The 21,094-nt window shown below is 39.1% G+C and overlaps 1 protein-coding gene across 1 annotated transcript in view; it reads left to right on the forward strand.

The window, feature by feature from the left end:
• The first annotated feature begins 2,820 nt into the window (after positions 1-2,820).
• Positions 2,821-21,094, forward strand: part of LOC133433859 (glutamate receptor ionotropic, NMDA 2D) — a 61,843-nt gene continuing 43,569 nt past the window's right edge. The window contains exon 1 of the mRNA XM_061717010.1: positions 2,821-3,083. The gene's annotated coding sequence lies outside the window, so the exon portion shown is untranslated. The remainder of the gene's footprint in view (positions 3,084-21,094) is intronic.

Here is a 21,094-nt window from a genome sequence, read left to right on the forward strand (position 1 = left end):
ACAAAAACATCTTTACTTTTGGACAAATAATTGTAAGTACTGCTGTTGCAAAAGTGGTCAACGGAAGAAGTGAGCAGGATGATCATTCAAATGATTATTCAAATCCCTTATGTAAGTAATGCATGATGAATAAGTAGTGTTATAGCACAACTGCATCGTATTAATGAGGCCAAAAATAGCTGTTAACTGGATTTTGATGACTTTAGAATCACCAACACATCACATCCAGTGCTGCCAGAGACGCATAAAAAAAATGTTTCCATTACATTTATTTGTAAACTGGATTGTCACATACAGTAAAAACCCCTTCTTAAGAGTGTAAAAAAGGTTTTGTCTTATTTGGGAGTTTTTTAATTGTCCATTACTGGTTTTTCTTTGGGGTAATTGAATTCCAACTTTTGGTGTGTCCACGGCAAAACACCTCAGAAGAAGCCTGGCCTCTCCAAAAAAACACACACAAAAAGAATACATTGCTGTGAGCTTTGAACCTTGATCAACCACAAAACTACTAGGAAAATGTTTCGTGGACTGATGAAACAAAATCTGAGTTGTTTGGGAAGATTATTTAGTACTGTGTACGGCATTAAAAAATGGCAGAGCTTACCACCATCAAAGCAACATCCCTATGAGGGATGGTGTGGGAAGCATCATGATGTGGGCTTGCTTTGCTACCTCAGGAGGTGGACTAGATGCCGTTATTGAAAGGGAAGAATGATTTCATAGATGAAATATATGTATATTATTTTACAGGATAATGTTAAGGTGGCTCTCTTCCAGCATAGCAGGGGTTAGATGATGCAGTGTGCGATGATGACTCTAGATTTGATTTAGATACTGTAGTCCTTTATTCATTAAAGTGAACTAAAGTAACCACAGAGTGCCTTCAGCAAAAGAAAATCTACCTTTTGGATTGACTTGGTCATAGACATTGGCAACATAGATGCTGTGGAATGATCTCAAGGGAGCCGTTCACACCAGAAGTCCCACAAAATTAGACAAAGCAATTCCTGCAAAGAGAAATTGTCAACATTCCCCTGAAAGCACTTGCTTAAAGTTGTTTTTACCAAATGAAGGTCAGTCAAGTATTACGTCTTGAGGTGCACTTGTGGTTTTAAATTAACTGAAAAGGGTTTATGTGCTATTTGTGTTTGTCTGTTATCCTGGATGAAGATCAGATCACATTTTATTCCAAATAAATCCTGAAAACCACTTAGTTAATTCATTGTTTTCTGGCTACTTCATATTGCCAAACCATGCAGTCACTCTAACCCACCAGCAAGTGAATGTGAAGTAAAGTAGGAGTTTATAAAACATAATAAAAAAAACTGATCTTGCACCCCAGAGACTCATATGGGGGTCCGCAAACCAAGGCCTCTGTTCACCCACTTCCACATTATTAATGAATTGGGGCAAAAGTCCACCCAGCTATCATCTACACCATTCCAAATCAGGGTCGCCAGGGTTTGCTGGAGGCTGTTCCAGCTCTCTTGGGGGAAGGCAGGGGTTCACCCTGCAAAGGGTTGCCAGTCCATCACAGGGCTTGGGACAAATTAAGTGTCAACATCTATTTCATCATGTAACGAGACATATGGGAGATAAGGTGAGGCTGTGATGGTTGTAAAATATATCTTACCTGCAATTTTATGTACTGCTTGTTTTTGCCCTTTTTTCCAATTTCAAATGGTACAAAGCAATAATATTATGTTTGTCTAACTTATAAATTGTTAGAGATTTGCCATCTTTAACTTCATCCCTTATGGAACGCGGCTCATCTCCTACTTTGGGTTGAAGGATTATCCAAAGTCTGTTGGAAATGCTACTCTAAAATCCTATCACAACTGGCAGGAGCAACTAAAGCTCAGTCTGCTGATGATCTGTGGATATCTATTAGGCTACTCAATTGATTAATCACGGAGTGCACACAGAGGGAGGTGCTCTGACATCTACCCTTTCCAGACACCCATTTTTGAAAGAGAGAGCAAAATATACAGTAAAGCAGCACAGTCTCCTCTTTCATTCCTCCTCACAAATTGCTTATAAAGTTAACTTAAATATGAAATGTTAGTGTCAGCTCTGCAGCTAAAACACTACTGAGCATAAACTCTGAACTGCAGTGTTATGACACTGCACGTCCCCCGTTCTGTCTGCTGCTTACACATAGTTACTGACATGCTGCCGTAGTATTGATTTCTCATTCACATGCACGCACGCACACTTGCAGGAAAGCTGCAGCTGCCCATGCTAAAACGCACCAGGCAGCTGGATGACACTCACATGTGGATCCACAGACGCTGGTGTGGCGCCTCCGTTTTGCTTGGAGAAGCAGAAAGAGGCGATAGGAGAAGGAAGGAGGGGAGAAAAAAGGAAGGACGGCGAAGGAGGGATGTAGGGAGGGAGCCAGTGATGGATGGATGGAGGGAGGGAGGGAGGAAGGGAGGGAGGGGAAGCTGAGGGACGCAAGAGAAGGGGGTGGGGGGGGGCATGAAAGGGCTGAGTGGCGCTAGTAAATATTTATATTGCATTATGATACGCGCGACAGTGAAAGAGGGAGAGGCGGGGAGGTGGGGGGGTATGGAGCGTCCATCCCTTTATTAATTTTATTCCGGACCGCTAAGTTTAGCATTCAACACGTGTCGCCAAAGATGGAGAGAGGGAGGGAGGGGGGAGGAAACGCGAGAGATACAGGGGGAGAGAGTGAGGCTGGCGGTTGCTAGGAGACGGGGCGCATATACTGAATTTTAACAAAAGAACGGGGAAAGAGGGAGAACTGGAGAGAGTGTGTGAGAGAGGAGAGGAGAGAGGGAGGGAGAGAGGTGAAGAGAGAGATCGGAGAAATTGAATACATGTAGAACATTTATATATTTAGATTTATATTTTCACGGCGCGCGCGTGTGTGCGTGTGTGAGCGTGTGTGTGTCTGTGTGTGTGTGTGTGTGTGTGTGTGTGTGTGTATGTGTGTGTGCGTGTGTGGCAGCGGTGGCGGCGGTGGGGGGACACCCGCAAAACGGATACCTCAAAAAGGAAGGATGTGAAAAAGGATGGAGGGACGCGGGAAAAGAGGGGGGAAAGGCTGGTGAAAAACAGTAAGTACATTTATTCTAATGATATTTGCAGTGCGGAGGTATTTTTTTTTTCCTCTTTTCCGCTGCTTCACTCCGCGCAAACACGCATCACACAGACTCTGCTGTTTGGATTATTGCGGCTCGGGCAGTGAGAAGGTGCTATACGCGTCATGGAGACGGGAATAAGGGGGCTCGGATTTTGGCATCTGTGGAGATGGAGAGACGGACGGACGGACGGGGATGGAGAGGTGGAAACGGCGCGGCACACCGGGGCTTTGACCCCTCTGTCATTGCTGCGCCTCACAACTCACAAGCGCACCAGTCCCTTACAGCGGACCATGGGATAGATAGCACAGTCATACACACTCACACACACAGTTTACCGGCACTTCAATTAATCATATAGACCAAATCCTTAAGGCTACGATTTTTTTTTAATTATTATTATTTTGGTCAGTCTGGAAATTTTCTCTGCATTTGTAATAAAGACGGAGTTTGGGTTTTGTTTAAGTCTTCTATAGACACGGACGCCGGGACTGCAGTTCTCCCTTCACTTTGCTGCGGATGTATTAATTGAAGTGATCATATCTGTTGATGCTCATTTTCTCCGCCTACGTGGTCAATGTTAATGCGTGTGTGTGTTTGTGCGTGTGCGTGAAGACGTCTGCTTGTTCCTTGGATAAAACCAGCGCTGTGAGCCCGCAAGATTGCCCATCAGTTTTCCTTCTTGATCTATTTATATCCCGATACGCGGAATATTTGGGCGGATGGCAGGACAGTTATCCTACTGTTGCCACCGAGGAATCTTTTCCTGACGCGCTGACTTGCCTCGAACACTCTCAGACATCTGGAACATGCGGGGTTTTTTTCTTCCCCCCCCCCCACAGATTGGTGTGTGAGTGTTTAGGAGATATCACTCCACAGATTTCTAAATCTGCACTCCCTTTAGATGTCCAAACAACTTTTGTTTGATCACTTTAATAGAGAAGAAGTTAATAACAGCGCAAACCACGAAGAAAAAGGCCCTGGACTAAAAAAAAAAAAAAAAAAAAGACCACCAAGGGAGAACATCATGCTGTTGACCTGTAAAATGCAGAGGCACAGTGTTGCTTCTCGTGGATTTACTGCAGTGCTTGAGAGTGGCAATGTCAAATTTATGGGCCTACATTCAGAGGCTATTAGAGTCATTTAGTAAGATGGTAATTTGAATTAATGTGTTTGTTTTCTCTATTTCTGTGAGGTGTTTGGTGCCTCTCTTCTCTCTCTCAGCTGAATTCTTCAGCTGATACCCATTTCAATCAACTCTTTTGCCCACAGGTAATCTACCCGCTGTTCACTTTCACCTCATTTTTCTTCAGAAATTTTAAACACCATCCTCTACTGCAGCAGAGTGCTGCATGCTCTACTGCCCCTGAAGTGTTGCCTTTAGTGTCCCCATATCTGCTGATCTGCTGTACAGTTGCCCGAAGAAATCTGTACTGTACCAGCTGTGAGTAGGGGTAGGCAGGCAGGCAGGGAGGGGAGGGAAGAGGAGATGTGATGAGAGAGGCAGAAGGTGTAGAGGGAGTTTGAGATGAGTGAGGGTGTGAGGAAGAGGAGGAGGAGAGACGACATAAGGGGAGAATGGGGTGAGAGATCGGAAAAGGCAGCACAAGGAACTGGAGAGTAAAGAGCAGCTTGGTTGGAATTGAATCTCAGAGAGGGATATGGTTGGAAGGAACAGGAGAAAAGATGAGAGGAAAGTCAACATTTGTGTGCTTGTTTTCTTCAACCCTGTGCTCCTCATCAATTTCACCTCATCGATTCTTCGACTTAAGCTCAGAAAAAGCTTCACGCTTAGCTCACCCCCTTCCCCCAGCCTTGCTCGTCTCTTTATTTCTACCAATCTGTGTGTTTCTTCTTGCTTTAATCCTTCCCGTCTTCCTCTTTTAGCTCTGCAACCTGTAACTTCCTCGACACAGCATGCTTTTCCATCAGTTTCCCCATCTGGTCTTTAATAATGTATTTGATGCAACATTAGCGGGTAGCTTTTGCAATGCTGCCGCCCACCCAAACCCCTCTCCCACCTTACCTACACATGGCAGTCAGTGTCCTTTTTAATACTACTAATTAAGGTAAAGCTCATTAACATAGAACATCAATTAGTTTTTAATGAGATCAGAGGCTGTTGTTTTGGAGTGGCTACAGTATCTGCCGGCAGTATCTTCTACTTTGAAATCTTCTGTAGATTGTTACTACATGTCTGTCCAGACTGTAGTGGTATTAGGGTGTCACAACATATCTGACCAATTATTTGACATAAATTCAAAAACAAAAAAAAGGAGGATATACTCACACCGACAAATAAATCTAACTCATTAACAGCAAATCTGTAATTTCCTCTGATAGCATCTTTGACTTGTGCTCATTAAATAAATCCATATAACTTTAAGAAAGATTGCCCTCTATTTAAATCAGCGGGGAACACAGTTTAGTAGGCTGACTCTTCTCTGCAGCCTGAATTGTATTAATTGCACGCTACAGTTTTAAAGCTTTTGATGCCCACACTTTCTTTTAGTGAAACAAATTTCCTCTCAAAAAACAATATACGTATGATAATATTTCAGACATTACAATAAATATTAAACAGATGTAAGATTGAAATAAATAATATTTGACTTTTAAACAGGTGCTTGAGTGATTAGCCTGTAATGTTTCAAATTCATGTAACACTTTGGAGGGACATGAAGGCCTTCTCAGGAAGAAGCACATTTTTATTGTCATACAGCTACTGAAATGATTAGTTTGGTCACCATTTGGTCAAATGAATTATGAGCAACAAGAAAAAAAACACAACACATGATATACTGTATATCACCATAAGTGAAAAAAAAAATACAAACAAACAATACAGTTCATGTCAATTCACATGTATTTATATAACTCATTTGAAAATGATAAAATGATATTAGTTAACAGAAAGTGCCTGCTGTAAGGGTCATTAAAGCATTAAGCCAGAAACATAAAACTGGCCAGCAGAAATTACATAAAAGAGCACGTGTTTATGTTGATCTATTTTTCAGTTTCATTTGAAGAAATATTTGCTTACTTTTAGAAAAGCATTACTTAGCTGCAGTGTTTCCCACCCCATCTGTTGGCAAAACATTCCAAATGACCTAGGACCGCTGTCCCAGTGGGACAGCCGCTTATCATTTACTGCAAAATGTCATACATCATCAACGATGAAACAAGCTCACAGAACTACAGTGGATATCAGGCAGAGGCCACTTAAGACTTAAGAAAGTACTCATGGGAGAAAAAATGTAAGTGATCATGCCAAATGATGAAAAATGATACTAAAATTGTAGACAGCGTCTTGTTCTGGTTTAAAGGTAGCATTCAAATGATACAAATAGTAGCAAAACAGGAAGTACCTACTAAAATTAATTGATTAATAATAAACAAAATGTATAAAACAGTAAGGAAATAAGAATATAAAGGCTGGCATCCATTAGTATAACAAGGAATCCATGTAAAAAAAAAATCAATAGTTCCCAAAAAAATCAACCACTTTTAATCTTATTATAATGCATATGAAAATGGTTAGAGATATTAGATGGAACTCTGGGAATTTAAATATTTTACATGCAAATAAATTAATATGTCAAAAAAGAAGTGAAATGGCTTTATTTACTGCACAGTGAGTATCTACATTTTAAGTTGAGATAACAAGACATCTGGATATTGATTAACTTATTTGAATTTCATGTGGTAGTCTGCGATAATAAACCAACTTTTATGGCAAAAAATGTTCAGGTGCATCAAATCTCTGCCGGTGAGGTCTGTCACACCTGTCCAGCTATCAGCGGCAAATGAAAGAGGCTACCTCTAATTAGATACACTCATGAGATCTTCATGCGACTGGTTATGGCAAGCTACAGGAAAACAAAATGATAAAAAAAGACAAGCAATGTTTGTGTTGCTCAACTCACCATTATATTGTCAAGGAGCACAGTGATTGTAAAGTAGTAACCAATCCCCGGTTGAAGTACGAGTTCTGTATCGGGTTTGATTAAAATGCAGCTTTCCAGCACAGAATATGTCACAATACACCAATTACGCATTATTATACGGTAAAATCCTTTGAATATCAACTGAAACTCTACCTCTGAATCTCTGTGTCTTCATTAAGGATGCAGCTGATATAGCTTGGGAACCCTGAGGTGCCACCTCTGGCCCAGTTCTAGCCCGCTTCTGCCCTAGGTCTAGGAAAGACATTGAAACACCTACTGTGAATAACATGACAGACAGTCACTTAACAAGTAGGTGGAGATGAAACCAGACAGGCAGATGGACAGGCTGGAAGATTGGCTGATAAACAAAATCGCACAGGTACCATCAAACGGACCACCGAGGGATAATTTAGCGTTGATTTCTTGCACACTGCTATCAAAACAGGTGCATACACACACATGCATGCAGACGCACAAACCTGAGCCAAAAGCCTGCAGCGTGTTTTGGGAATACAAGTCTGGAGAAAGCTAGCAGGCACGCAGCCTCACATGGCTGCATGCAATACACAGTCACAGTATCACAGAAAGTACATTCAAGGAGACACCGATGGGAGGTCAGACACACACACGCACAAATACACGCATACAAAAATACAACCAGAGCAAGATACTCAAAAAAAGTCCCAATCTGGATGAGAGAGGACCCTGATTACCCTCATCTTATCCCAGCTATCCTTGAGTGAGAGGCAGGGTGCATTCTAGACGGATCGCCTGTCCATCACAGGGCTATCAAGGAAAAACCAACCGTACACATTCACACTCATCCTACAGAGAACGTAGAATCAAAAATTACCTTGAAATGCATGTAGTTACATTGTGAAAACAAGCCAGAGTACCTGGAGAAAAACTTTAGGCTATGGGGAGAACATGCAACCTTACAGAAAGGCCCAGACCAGGATTTGAACCGCCGTCATTCCACTGTGCTGCTGTTTGTGTGCACACCGCAATTATTCAAACAGATACACAGACACGGAGGGAAAGGAAAAGGAAGAAAAGTAATGAAGGAGGATGGAGAGATGTGCAGGAATGTTTTGCGTAGCGTTTTGCAGCACTGTGGTCCTTCATGATGATGGATGGGCAGGAAATGACAACATAAGTGGTTATTAAAAAGAGGAAATGGGGGCATTTATAAAAACTATGTTAGGCTGTGTCTGTAGCCCATGTCACATATCATCCTAGGCTATTGTGTCTCGTGTCCTGATCTGTGTGACTTCCTTGCAAAGCATGCGGAGCAAGCTTTGTGAAAACCTTATGTCATTCTCCTCTCAAAGAAACTACAGAGCTGGCATTTATAGCAGGCTTTGGATTCGAGTGAATGTGTCAGATTTACAATGTGCAGGTACAAGGTGCAAAGTTGAGCCTGTTTCACTGCCTTATCTTCATATGAAAATAGCTTTCTTTTAATTTCTTTCAAGTTTGATTGGGAAATTCCTTCAATAAACAGGCACAAAATATGCAGCTGTTACAAATGCTACTACAGTATGTGTTTGCACCTGGATAGATTTTGTACATGGAATGAGTACAACAGAGATGCGGAATTTAGAGGTCAGGAATGGGGAGAGTAACGTCAGCTCAGAGTTGGAAACTTCTGCAGAAGACAGTTTTATGTCGATGAGCTTTTTTAAATATGCTTCAACCTATATAAACTCAACTGCTTTGTGATTTGAGACGGTTGTTTCAACACAGGCAAGTCATTTCAGGGGTTGCGATTCATTTAAGTTCATTTCAGTCACAATTTTTTAATATTGAAATTAATTTAGTTTCTTTGGACATTGTCTATTAAAAAGTGATTTGGATCAAAAAACAACCTTTTAATTTTGTAGTACTAGTTTTAATCTGAACTTCTAAATACACTAAGAAATTATCCCTAACTTGATCTGGTGGCAATCAGACTTGCACCTTTGATTGTCATGTAATCCTTGGAAACAGAGACATTCATTCATTTTGCACTAAGCAGTTGGCACTGGATGTTTTGTGTCATCTATCTTCTTTACCCAACTAAGTCAACTGTTTACAGTTCCCATCACTGAACTGTCCAGAGTTGCGTTGCTCTGGGAAGATAAACGACTTAAATAGAGACATGCAGCATGTCAGCATTCAAACATCTTGGTCTGGTCTGTTATTGACCAATTGGGAGATTTCATATACTTTATTATGTTCAGGCATCCTTCATGTGTTTGTGAAATACAGTTGCTGTTCATTTGAAGAAGATGAGTCACAGTAGATGAATCATATTAAGCCTGATTATTTATTATTTAGTGGTTCATTAACAAGTAAATCAGATCCAGACAAACAGTCAATGGAACATCTTTATTAAACCAAATCTAATGTTTGCTCAGAACGTTATTTATTTGTAACGGTAAGTAGTGATGGTTGGGAAGTAATTTAATCTCCTGTTGTTTATTTCTCAATAAAGCAAATCATAACCTTCAGAAACTTCTCATAATTAAGCTTCAGTGTCAACAATTGTGGGCGTCTCAGTCTACTCCAACCCTGTCTGATGAGATTCTTCAGTCTTATTGCTGCTTTCAGACACAAATCCCATTTATCTGCCAGTCTGCAACACAACAGGAGACATAAGACTTTTAAATACTGTTAAAACAAAGCCACCATTCAGACTCATTTGTACTAAATAGGATATTTCAGCTTCTTCTTCATTCTGAAGGCGGCTGGCTGCTTCTGTCACCTGTCTTTTGCATTCCTGCTTCCACATGTACAGTAAACTGCTCACAAGGGCTGCAGGACTCTGAGCGGCTGTTGCCACATATGGAAGTACACATATGAAAATATGTGAAGCTCTCTCCAGCAATGATGATCACTGATGCCATTATGTATTTTTTAAGAAGTCATTTCATTTCATTGCATGTTAATTTCTAATCTAGATTCCTCTTTCATTAAGTGTTTCAATAACTTTACCATAGATTACTGCAGTCTGCACAGCTGAGAAATTCTGCCTCAGGCACAAACAGTGGTTCGTAGATTTTGTTGCCATTCCAGTTTTCTGCCTTCTCTTTTCTTCAAATTTGCTGCATTCCTGAATGAGCGCTCTGATGGACTGTGGCGCTCTAACCTGCCATTGATATATTACACAGTGAATAATCGTTATTTATGTTACCTCACCATCTAGTCACAACAAACTTGCGCTTGGTATTGACATACACTCTGAAAATTTCTATGAAATACGCAGCACGGCCTTCGTTTTTAAAATACAGTCCTTTATGGATGGCTTGATGCTTGAGCGCCAACTCATTCATTACGTTGATACGATGGGAGAAAAAACTGAATTATTGCATTAGTCTAACTAAAATGGTACTTTTTAAAACGCGTGAAAGCATATCAGTCCGACTGAGATCAAACCAGACCGAACTTCTCACGGTTAGACCAATACACCAAGACAACGCGTTTGAAGCCGAGCTACTGCCTACATGTAAACGTCTAATGGGACTGGTGCTGGCGTACATGGCCTTCGTATGCTGCACAGTTCCTGGCTTTGAATACAGAGAAGAAACCTTGTTGTTAAGTTTTTAAACCAAAGATTGATTTGTGGTTTTGTTGTCAACCTGAAAGGCCTAATGCCACAAAGCCAAAAAAGGTGGGCACCATCATCACAGTATGTCACAGCAGGGCGGGAAATGCTTTGGTTGGTAAACCGATAGGGAGAAAGACCGGCATTCAATTAAACAACATAGCTGAGCGAGCGCTGTAGCTGAAACTGCACACACACGTACTTATATTAAATACATTAGTAAAATGATGCGTTAGCCTGTTAAGTGTGTAACTTATATTGTGGAATATTTTGTTAAGAGAAGCATGCAACTGTACATTTGTACTATTTTTTTTTTATGTTTATAATATCCGACACTTGTAGCCTATACAGTCTCATTAGTCAAACAGTTATGGATGGAGGTTTGTTTTCCCAAAGAAATAGCCTTCTAGCTATTTTTCTAGTGATAGCTAGAGCAAAACATACACTCTCTTTGAAATGCAAAATATTTTTTTAGAAAAATTACATCATAGATCAAGAAGCTCATGAGCCACAAACACGTAGATACACAACCTTAATGCTAAATTAGTAGCTTCAGCCATCTGTCTGACAGGAGTGTATGTGTCAAAACTGAGGAAGAGTACGGGACACGACAGAGATTATATATTGCTGTGAAACAAACGCCACAGGACTGGTGAGCTCCTGCATTTTATGCAAAGCGGAGTGAAGCCAGAGGGCTTCATCATCTCCCTCATTAACCTTTCAACGCGTCTTTGCTTGACCATCATCCGAGGCTCCACAGAGAAACTTTCACTGTTCTCAGCCCTCACAGTCCTCGCACCTGTTGGGCTCTTGTCAGCTTGTGAGCACATTTCTTACACCAAAGTGAACCACCAGCATTCTGACAGAAGGGTTTCTAACGCTTTTGGTTTTAAGCCAGGATAGAGCCAGATGTGCTCTGAATGCAGCTCAAACTGGGACATCAATATTGTTGTGTAGCGTAGGGTCTTAGTGGACACAATCCAGCTTGACTTCAGCAACACGTGGCACCGTATACTAAATGAGGCTTGCTTAAACTTTCGTTAAAGGTTTTTGTTCGTGTGACAAAGAAACTGAATGTCCGTGCAAAGTATACTTGTGAGACTGTGTTTGTGCGTTCGCATGTGCAGCAACCTTCTTGTAACCTTGACCAACAGCACCATAGTAATCAGTTAAGATTTCCCACCCCAGTTTAATTTGTTTATCCTCAGAGTAAGATTTTGACTCATTAATATGCAGAGCTAGGTGTTTTATTCTGCTGAATGTCTTCAGCAGCTTCCTAGTTTGTTGCTGTTATAGAATTTTTCACCTTATAGCTCCTGAAGGGTTGCTCTGTCGGCAGGCTTTTCATCTTGCTCTTTTAATTAGTGACTGATTTAGATCTGGGTAGGTGATCCCAGTGTCTGGCCAATCAATGTGGGAATTAATGGAAGTTGTGGTGCAAACAGAGAGGAAAAACTGTGCGACTTTGCAACTTGTGGTTCAGGATGTGATAGAAAAACAGTCCTTGAATTGTTATCGAATAAAAGAGTAAATGTTCAATGGTTTAATATGATTCCATTGAATTTCCTTCCTCCCCGCAATCCCTGTAGAGAATATTTGCTCCTGCTTTCTGTATCAATGCTTGCTGAATCAGCCGAGCATTTAATTCATGATTTTACCGTATGTTATGTTATTTGTCAGTTTGAATGCATAATTATTCTTATGTAACTGAGCTGCATTGATCGTGAAGCTACTATCCTCTTAAAACCATCGCAGTTTCGAGACATCTCGAAGACTGAACAAAAAGAAAGGAGTCTTCTTATGATAAATACTCCATTTATTGAACGGACATCTTAGCAGGGCTTTTTGGAAAACCTACAGAAAAGCATTTACATTGAGTAAACTATGTGACATCAAAGTCAACCTGGGAATCAAGGCCCAGACCAGCAAACACCTCTGCAGTCCTCTGCTTCCTGCTGGATTAGATGTCAGGTGTCACGATGAGAAAATGAAATATCCTGACTCCTTGGCTGGCCTTAAAGTAAGCACTTGGCAGTGTGGATGCAAACTATAAAGCCTCCTTACAAAACTATTTTTATTCATTCCTGTCCTGTTAATCCGGGCCTATTAGACCTATTGAAATATTACCCTGCCCTCTTATAAGAATTCCCACTGCATGATCTCCAAACCCTGGCCTTTCCACTTGATATTTATGTGTGAACACCTATTGTATGAGAGTAGTACACCATTTGTAGCTGATCTCATCTGAATAGGTGTGTTTGTGTGTGTGTTTGGGTGTTTGTGTGTGTGAGGAAGAGAGAAGATAAAACAGAGGCAGTTCTGCACTATTTCTGCACATCATTCATACACAAATTGACTTTGTTTATGCAGTCTTCACAACTCAAAACAAAAAGTGTGTGAGTGGCCACCGTCCTGAGGATAAAAATGAATGACAAGGATTGAAAGATAACACACGCACAAAAGGTGAACACTTCAAGATGCTCTGTTGAAAAGAAAAGTGGAACAATTGACAGGCTTTTAATTGTATTGTCTAATTTTTCCAAATTTGTTAGATTAGTTTATTCATCAGTATTACTGCAGTTACAAGACATACTGTACGTGGAGTTATAATAATGCAAAATGAAACACACTCTCCATGCGGTTAATTGCAAACTCGATGCTGAATGTTGTGAATTAGAAAGATGACATGCAAATAATGTCAATTGTTTCAGAAATAATCATTTGTAATTACAGTCCTTCCCAGTCTTTTTTTTTTTTTTTTTTCCCCATGTGTACCATTCCAGAAATCTTGGTTGGTAAGGCTGTGACAGTTTTTCTTTTGTTATAAAAATGAGGTCAGAGAGTTGTTAATGCTACACTGGGGCAAAGTCCAGGGTCAGATTCATCTAATTTCCATCAATTCTTAGTGGGAAGAGAAGCAATGAGTTTCCTCCCATTCGAGTAATTATTATCTCCTTAGTATACAGAAATGAAGACCAATTAATTGACATCGTCTCACGCCAGAAGAGTTTAATTTGAATCCACGAAAAAGAAAAAAAAAGTAATAAAAAGAGAGATACTCCGAACCTGAGAGAAGTGAAACGCATTTTATATGACCACATGGAAGTTAAAGGGGCCTCAAATGTCAGAATGAAATGCCTATTTGCTGTGAAGACACATCAAAGTGAGATGTTATGGTGGCTGTTTCATTTTGTTCTTGCAAAAGGTTACAAAATATGAAAAGGACAACCAGAGACTACCACCTAGAAACAAATGTTTAACATGAATAGCCAACTGAGGTCAATCTTTCCCTCTCAATAACTACACTATTTATAGAGAATATTCCACATGTGATTTGTTTATACTTTTTTCTGCATTTAGGTGCACTAAAAAGTATAGCAGTGTAGAAATGAGCTGATCCCTCACTACGGAAAGAGTTAGTCCTTCTCATGTGCAGTGGTGGACAGTAAATTTACTTGAGTACTGTACTTAAGTACATATCCAGAGGATTTGTACTTTACTTGAGTATTAGATTTCTTTGGTACTTATTACTCTTACTTGAATACATTTCCAAGACAAATATTTTTACTTTTACTCGAGTAAATTTCTAGGAAGGCTGAAAAGTACTCGTTACTTTCAGGTCTGCTCTTTTTTCTTCTTCCCTAAAATCCTATTGAACACAAGCTGTTTTTGTCAAAGGAGGAGACCTATCACAGTGCACACTCTCCACTGGGATGTACGTAAAGCGGAAATACGTCAAGCCTCCTCAAAACGATACCGCCAAAGTAGCCTGCGTTTGTCAAGACAGAGCCGCAACAATGGCTACGCCTGCGTCAGGAGAAGAAAGACAATCCGCTGAGTCGTCTGAGTCTGATAATGAGCCGGACTCGGAGCAGGGACTTTCACAAAATCCTTGGCCGTATCTTAACTCAATGTTTGAGTTCGACCGAGTAAAAAACGAGGGCACAGACAAACCACAGACATTTACAACTTAAACTTTATAACTTAAATTAATTTAGAAAAAATATAGTAATTTACTGATGTGGAAAATAAGAAATTTACTCTTACTCTTACTTTTACTTAAAGTAAATTTAAAAGCATTTACTTTTGGATACTTAAGTACCTTTAAAAGCAAGTACTTTTCTACTCTTACTCGAGTAATATTTTGACTGAGCTACTTTTACTTGTAACGGAGTAAATTTTGACCAGTAGTATTTGTACTCTTACTCAAGTACTGGGGTCGAGTACTCTGTCCACGTCTGCTCATGTGGGCATCTCTGTATATTTTTTAAAAATGTGTAACTCCGCAATTCATTTTCCTTATACTCTGCATGAGTTTGCTCTTCCAATTGAACCAATTCACATAAAAAAAGAGTCTCAACAGAAGCAACAAGCTTTAATCTGGTTATCATCCCATGGCATGTGTAATTTGAAAATATTGTGCATTTTGTTTCAGTGTGAGAGGACCTGGTGCCACTAGGCTTTGATAGATGGCTTAATCATTTGTTATTTGAATGGCTTATGATAAGCACAGCTATCAAGTGCACGGGAGGCTGCAGCGGCGGCAGCAGCAGCAGGCTTTACTATTGCTACTTCCAGCCATGAAGCAGAAACACACACAGCACCGTGTGCCCCACTGCTGCACGCTGCGCTACTTGCCGATCACCCTCCACACTATGTACAATGGGAACAAGAGCCGCTCGCCTGCCTGGTGGCTCTTATACTCTACAGGGATCAAAGAGGGAGAAAGAAGAAGATAGGGAGGGAGAAATGAGAGGGGAAAGTGAGTGAGGGAGGCAACGGAGGAAGTATGGAGGGAAAGATGTGGAGAGCAGAAACATGTGTGGAAGGAAAAGAATGGGGGGAGCTTGAGGAAAACGTGTGAGGAGGTGAGGAAGGAGAGTTACTGAAACTGATATGCTGCAGAGTGATGGAGTGGCTGAATGGATGAATGGATGAAAAGATGAACAATTGAGGAAAAACACGCAAATCGACCTCAGTGAGTGTGTCCGCGTGAGTGCCAATCAAGGGTGTGTGGGTGAGGGGTGTGAGTGGATGAACAAATGTAGCAGGACAGAGTGGGAGAAAGATTGGGGAAGGGAGAAAGAGGGGGGGAAGGATCTGTTCCGTCAGAGAGGACACACTCCACTGGTTGTGATTGAAGTATGGGCCAATTAACACAAGGAGCATTGAGCTCCAGCTGCACTCTCCTCTTCATTCCTCCGTTCCCACACACTGCCATCTTACCCCACACAACACACACAGTGAATCAGTCACTCATGTGCACGCTGTGGGCACCACACTCTTCTGCCACTTTATCTTATCCTTTAATACAGTCTAGCTATGGACCACAGAAAATTGTAGAGGCTACAGATAGCAGTTTTCTCAAGCTCACCGTGGTATTAAATGTGGGCTAATGAAAAAGACGCACACCAAGTCTTCATTGTCAAGTCCCTCAGTTAGGTGCTGCAATTTCATCTAATGGTTTACAGGGGACCATATATTTATATAGAATTATTTCCTAAGTTGCTTTGTGTTGGCTATGAAAGGCTGCCTTGGCTGATTCAGTGCAGCTCGTGCCATAGGCAGCAGGGAGCAGGTCCATTACTCTGCATGACAGCATGGAATGGGGCAGCAGAGCCTCAGCGGGAGATAAACACAACACTGAACACTGCACCTCTGCAACTCCACACTCCAAATAACACAAGCTCTCTCCCCATTCACTTTCCCCCAGCAGATGCTATGCAGCACAAGGTCTGGTGCATTTCCTCCATTGGAGCTCACAGTTAGAAAAAAAAAGAAAAAAAAAAAGGGGTTCAGAAAACTGTGGATGCCAGCGACTCACTCCTACCGAACGGTTCTCTCCTCTCATGAGACTCACTCCTCCTCAGTCACCGCAGGCCCTCGCTGCAGCTCAAGCATGTACAGTAAAGTGGGAAGAGGTGATCTGATTGTTTCCCTACCATCACACTGCCACCAAGAATCAATTTCACTTTGTGCTGAGTGGCTATACAAGGTTTTGGTCTCTTTGGTGGTTGTAGTAATAACATAGACTTCACTGTTCCAGAGCCTAAAGCAAGAACAATTTCTGAGCCTACTATTTTTTTTTCAGGGGTTAAGAATGGAAAATGGAGGGATGGGGTTTACGAAATTGGGTAATTAATTAACCGAAAAGAAACATGTTTATTTATGTCTCATTTGCATGGCTAAATGTGATGATCTCTGAATATAATTGGATATCTGCAAACACAACAACAGTGAAAGACAGGCATAGGTTTTGTTGGAGTATTACTGTGTTGGTGTGGAGGTGGAGGTCCTCCCCCAGGAAAATATGAGCATCAAACATAGTATTGTGACTTTTAAGGCAATAAACTAAGCTTGTTTTTTTGCATGTTTTTTTCAATCCTTTAAAAAAAAAATCTAATTATGGTATTAGTTTCTTATAGGAAAATACAATATCAGAAACAATGTGACCATTCAAGAAGTAAAGGAATATAACATAATCAATATTTATTCCCAAATAGATCCGCTTTTCATACAACGCCACTTCTTAGTCAAAATAAACATTAAAATGACTTTTCTTGGTGAAGTACAGTAACTTGTTTAAACATGCATGTGGGACTCATTCAATGACAAATTAATTCATTCCAGTAATGATTGTGATTCTTCAGCTCACACGTGTCTGTCAGAAATGTGCTTATCTTCTAAACATTTTATTCAAAACATATCATGCATGATGTTATGATTAGTTTATTTTTGAAGCCAGGTTCATGTCAATAATGTTTCTGAAGCACTGATGCACATATATATATATATATATATATATATATATATATATATATATATATATATATATATATATATATATATATATATATATATATATATATATATATATATATATATATATATATATATATATATATATATATATATATATATATATATATATATACTGTATATATATATGTATATATATATATATATATATATATATATATATATATATATATATATATATATATATATATATATATATATATATATATATATATATGTATATATATATACATACTGTATATATATATATATATATTTAGCAAACTAGCAAACAACATCTAAAAACCTGAACATGTTTTTTAGTGTCTTGTGTCTTACTTGATTTTGACATTTGTTTTAAGGGGAAAAAAAGATCCTTATATCTAGCTGGTTCCACAGTAGTAGGAGGAAGGCTGCTGGTGCTGACTGAGGACTTTTGTCAACACAATGTTTACTTTTTCTTGAACATCAGAGTCACCTTCCACCCCCTTACACACTGTTTGCCCAGATTACAAGCACTGCAGCCTTGACTGTCTTTCAGAGCACTCTCTCTCCAAATGTTGCTGGTTAAACAATCTCTTAACTTTTTGAGAAAAGAGCTGATCATGTCACTAAGAATGAAGAAATTAAGATACTATCCCAAGATATAAGACATGTTAGAAAACTCTGGTGACTAAAAATGAAATCAAAGACAGTGGTACAGACGACTTTCTAAAGGAACCCTAATTTAGACATAATGTTGGTGAATCCGACATAGACAAAAAAAAAAAAAAAATAGGCTCAATGTTATTTTTGCAAGCAACTCTGGAGTGCAACAGTTTTTATTTTGCTGTCTCCGTCGTGTCATGCACTGGTAATCTCTGTGCTCTGTCAGATTTAGTTGTGACAAGCTCATCCACTGATGATATGAGGGATAGCATCCCCTATTTGGTGCTCTTGGAGAAAAACAAAGTTAAAAGCATAGTATACTGACAAATAGACAGCCTATCACAAATCAAATGGGTAATAGTAGTCTATCATACAACAGTGGTGATGGTAGGACATTATTGTCACAGAAACGGTCCTCAGGAAGCAGGTGCCGTCTAAGGTTACCCCACACTCATTTGGTAGAGCATTTCCATTCCTACAAGTACATGAGAATACATATTGTGGCTGAGCTTTGCCTTGTCATGATTTGTATCCTGACCTCCACAAAGCCATTTTGATGTCCTGCAGCAGGTGTTTTATTTTGCTCATAACTTTAGATCATATCTCTGCGTATGTAGTAACGATTATTCTTTCTTACAAAACATTTGAGGGTGCCATTTTTTCTTCAATAAATAGTAATATTTCCTTTGTATTAGGGGTGTCAAATTAGCGCGTTAATTGCGGTTAATTAATTACAGGCATATTTAGAACGTTATTTTTTTAATCATTTAATCTATTTTTTTTATCTCAAACTTAACTTTTTCTATGAGTTGCAGAGGTGTCAAGTAACAAAGTACAAATAATTCGTTACCTTACTTAAGTAGAAATTTTGGTTATCTATACTTCACTGGAGTAATTATTTTTCAGATGACTTTTTACTTTTACTCCTTACATTTTCACGCAATTATCTGTACTTTTTACTCTTTACATTTTAAAAACAGCCTCGTTACTCTATTTCATTTCAACCTTTAAAAAAAAAAAAACTATCCAGTTAAATTGTGCCATCCGGATAGAGTGAATTTGGTTGTGGTTGTGGCACAGATGTTCTTGTCCAGTTTTGTTCTTATATCCGTTGCCCTCAGATTCCTGCAACTAAACTTGGATGTACATTCCAATAAAGGTTAGGATAAATGATAACTAAAAAAATGTGACTTTTTGCACCATTACAGTACTTATAGGCAACTAGTCATTATATCTTCTGCTCTCTGAAACACATGTTAATGCTCAATAGTACACATATATGGTTCTTTAATATATTTGCATTATACTAAGATGCATTTTCAATGGCTTTCGTCCTTAATGGCTGTTCCCCCCCTAACATTAATTTTACTTTTATACTTTCAGTAGTTTTGAAACCAGTACTTTTATAATTTTACTTGAGTAAAAAACTTGAGTTGATACTTCAACTTCTACAGGAGTATTTTTAAACTCTAGTATCTATACTTCTACCTGAGTAATGGATGTGAATACTTTTGACACCTCTGGTATTAGGGGTGTCAAATTAGCGCGTTAATTGCGGTTAATTAATTACCGGCATATTTAGAACGTTATTTTTTTTAATCATTTACATCTATTTTTTAATCTCTAACTTTACTTTTTCTATTTGTGAGTTGCCTTTATTATGAAATCTGTGTTTGTTAGGCTGAAAACAATGGTCAGTCCCACTTTGAAATGGACACTGATTGGCTGTCCCTGTGTGTGGGCGTGGTTAGCTGCTGGTAGACTCCCGTTGGAGCTGGACAGGCATGGGGGGGGGACGGTGAGTAGCGGAGAAGAGAAGTGAAAATGGAGGAGCAAGTGAAAGTTGTCGGTCCAGTGAATGGGGGATTTACATTTCAAAAATGCCCCGGCGGCACCATTGATAAAGGTAGAGTGATATATATTCTTTGTTGAAAGGACTTTGCTTACGACCGAAGCAGCTCAAGTCTCGCGAGCACAGCCGCAGCTAACATTAGCAGCAACGATGTTGCCACAGCAACGCTCTTCACCAGACTAAACCAGAGACGTTCAATAATAATAATAATAATAATAATAATTAAAAAAAAAAAAAAAAAAAAAAAATATATATATATATATATATATATATATATATGAAATTATTATATATTATATATTATAATTATATAATATAAAATATATAATATAATATATATAATAATAAAAATAATTAATAATACTAATACTGTATAGAGATTCTTTGACTAAACTCAAGGAGAGCACAGCACGCATGCACACGTCTGCGACAGAGAGACTGGCGAATGTTCTTGCCAAGTGGATATAAATGCTAGGACTGCACCTGTTCAAGTTTATTAAAAAATAAATGAATGACTTTATAAAGCCACTTTTTTTTTTGTTTTATATCAATGTTTTGATCAGCCACAATATTGTACTGAATTCAAAGGAAAACACCTCAAGTGTGAGGGCTTTTTTCAGCAATTTTTAGGTGAGATTTAAAAAGCGATTAATTAGATTAATTAATTACAGATCTTAATGTATTAATCGCTCAATCTTTTTAATCGTTTGACAGCACTACTTTGTATGAACTTTATCGTCAGCCTCACTGTTATCAATCAGAGTAATTACTCTAAATCAAAAACCCATGTGAAAAAAGTTATTGGTACCCTACCATTTAAGAAAAAAAAAAAGCAACAACAGAACATTCACTAGCAACAGATTCCTAAAAAAAAAAATCAAGCGCTAATAAATTTGTCCACGTCTATATATAAAATATAATATTTGATAGTTATATGTGTTTTATAAAGAGGGAACACAAACTGCGGCAGACTGAGAAAAACAGTCTGTCAGAGTTATTATGGATGCAGCTTCTACAAGGGCAGGGCAATGGGCCTACAATACATTACTGTAAGATCAACATAAAAAAAAACTACACTTAAGGAGAAAAAAAGACACGTTACAATTGCCTTGTTTGCCACGTTTCAAAAGAGATTTTTATTTTGTTTAGGAGAATG

The sequence above is a fragment of the Cololabis saira genome, chromosome 3 (assembly GCF_033807715.1).
Source record: "Cololabis saira isolate AMF1-May2022 chromosome 3, fColSai1.1, whole genome shotgun sequence".
In the NCBI taxonomy this organism is placed as follows: domain Eukaryota; kingdom Metazoa; phylum Chordata; class Actinopteri; order Beloniformes; family Belonidae; genus Cololabis; species Cololabis saira.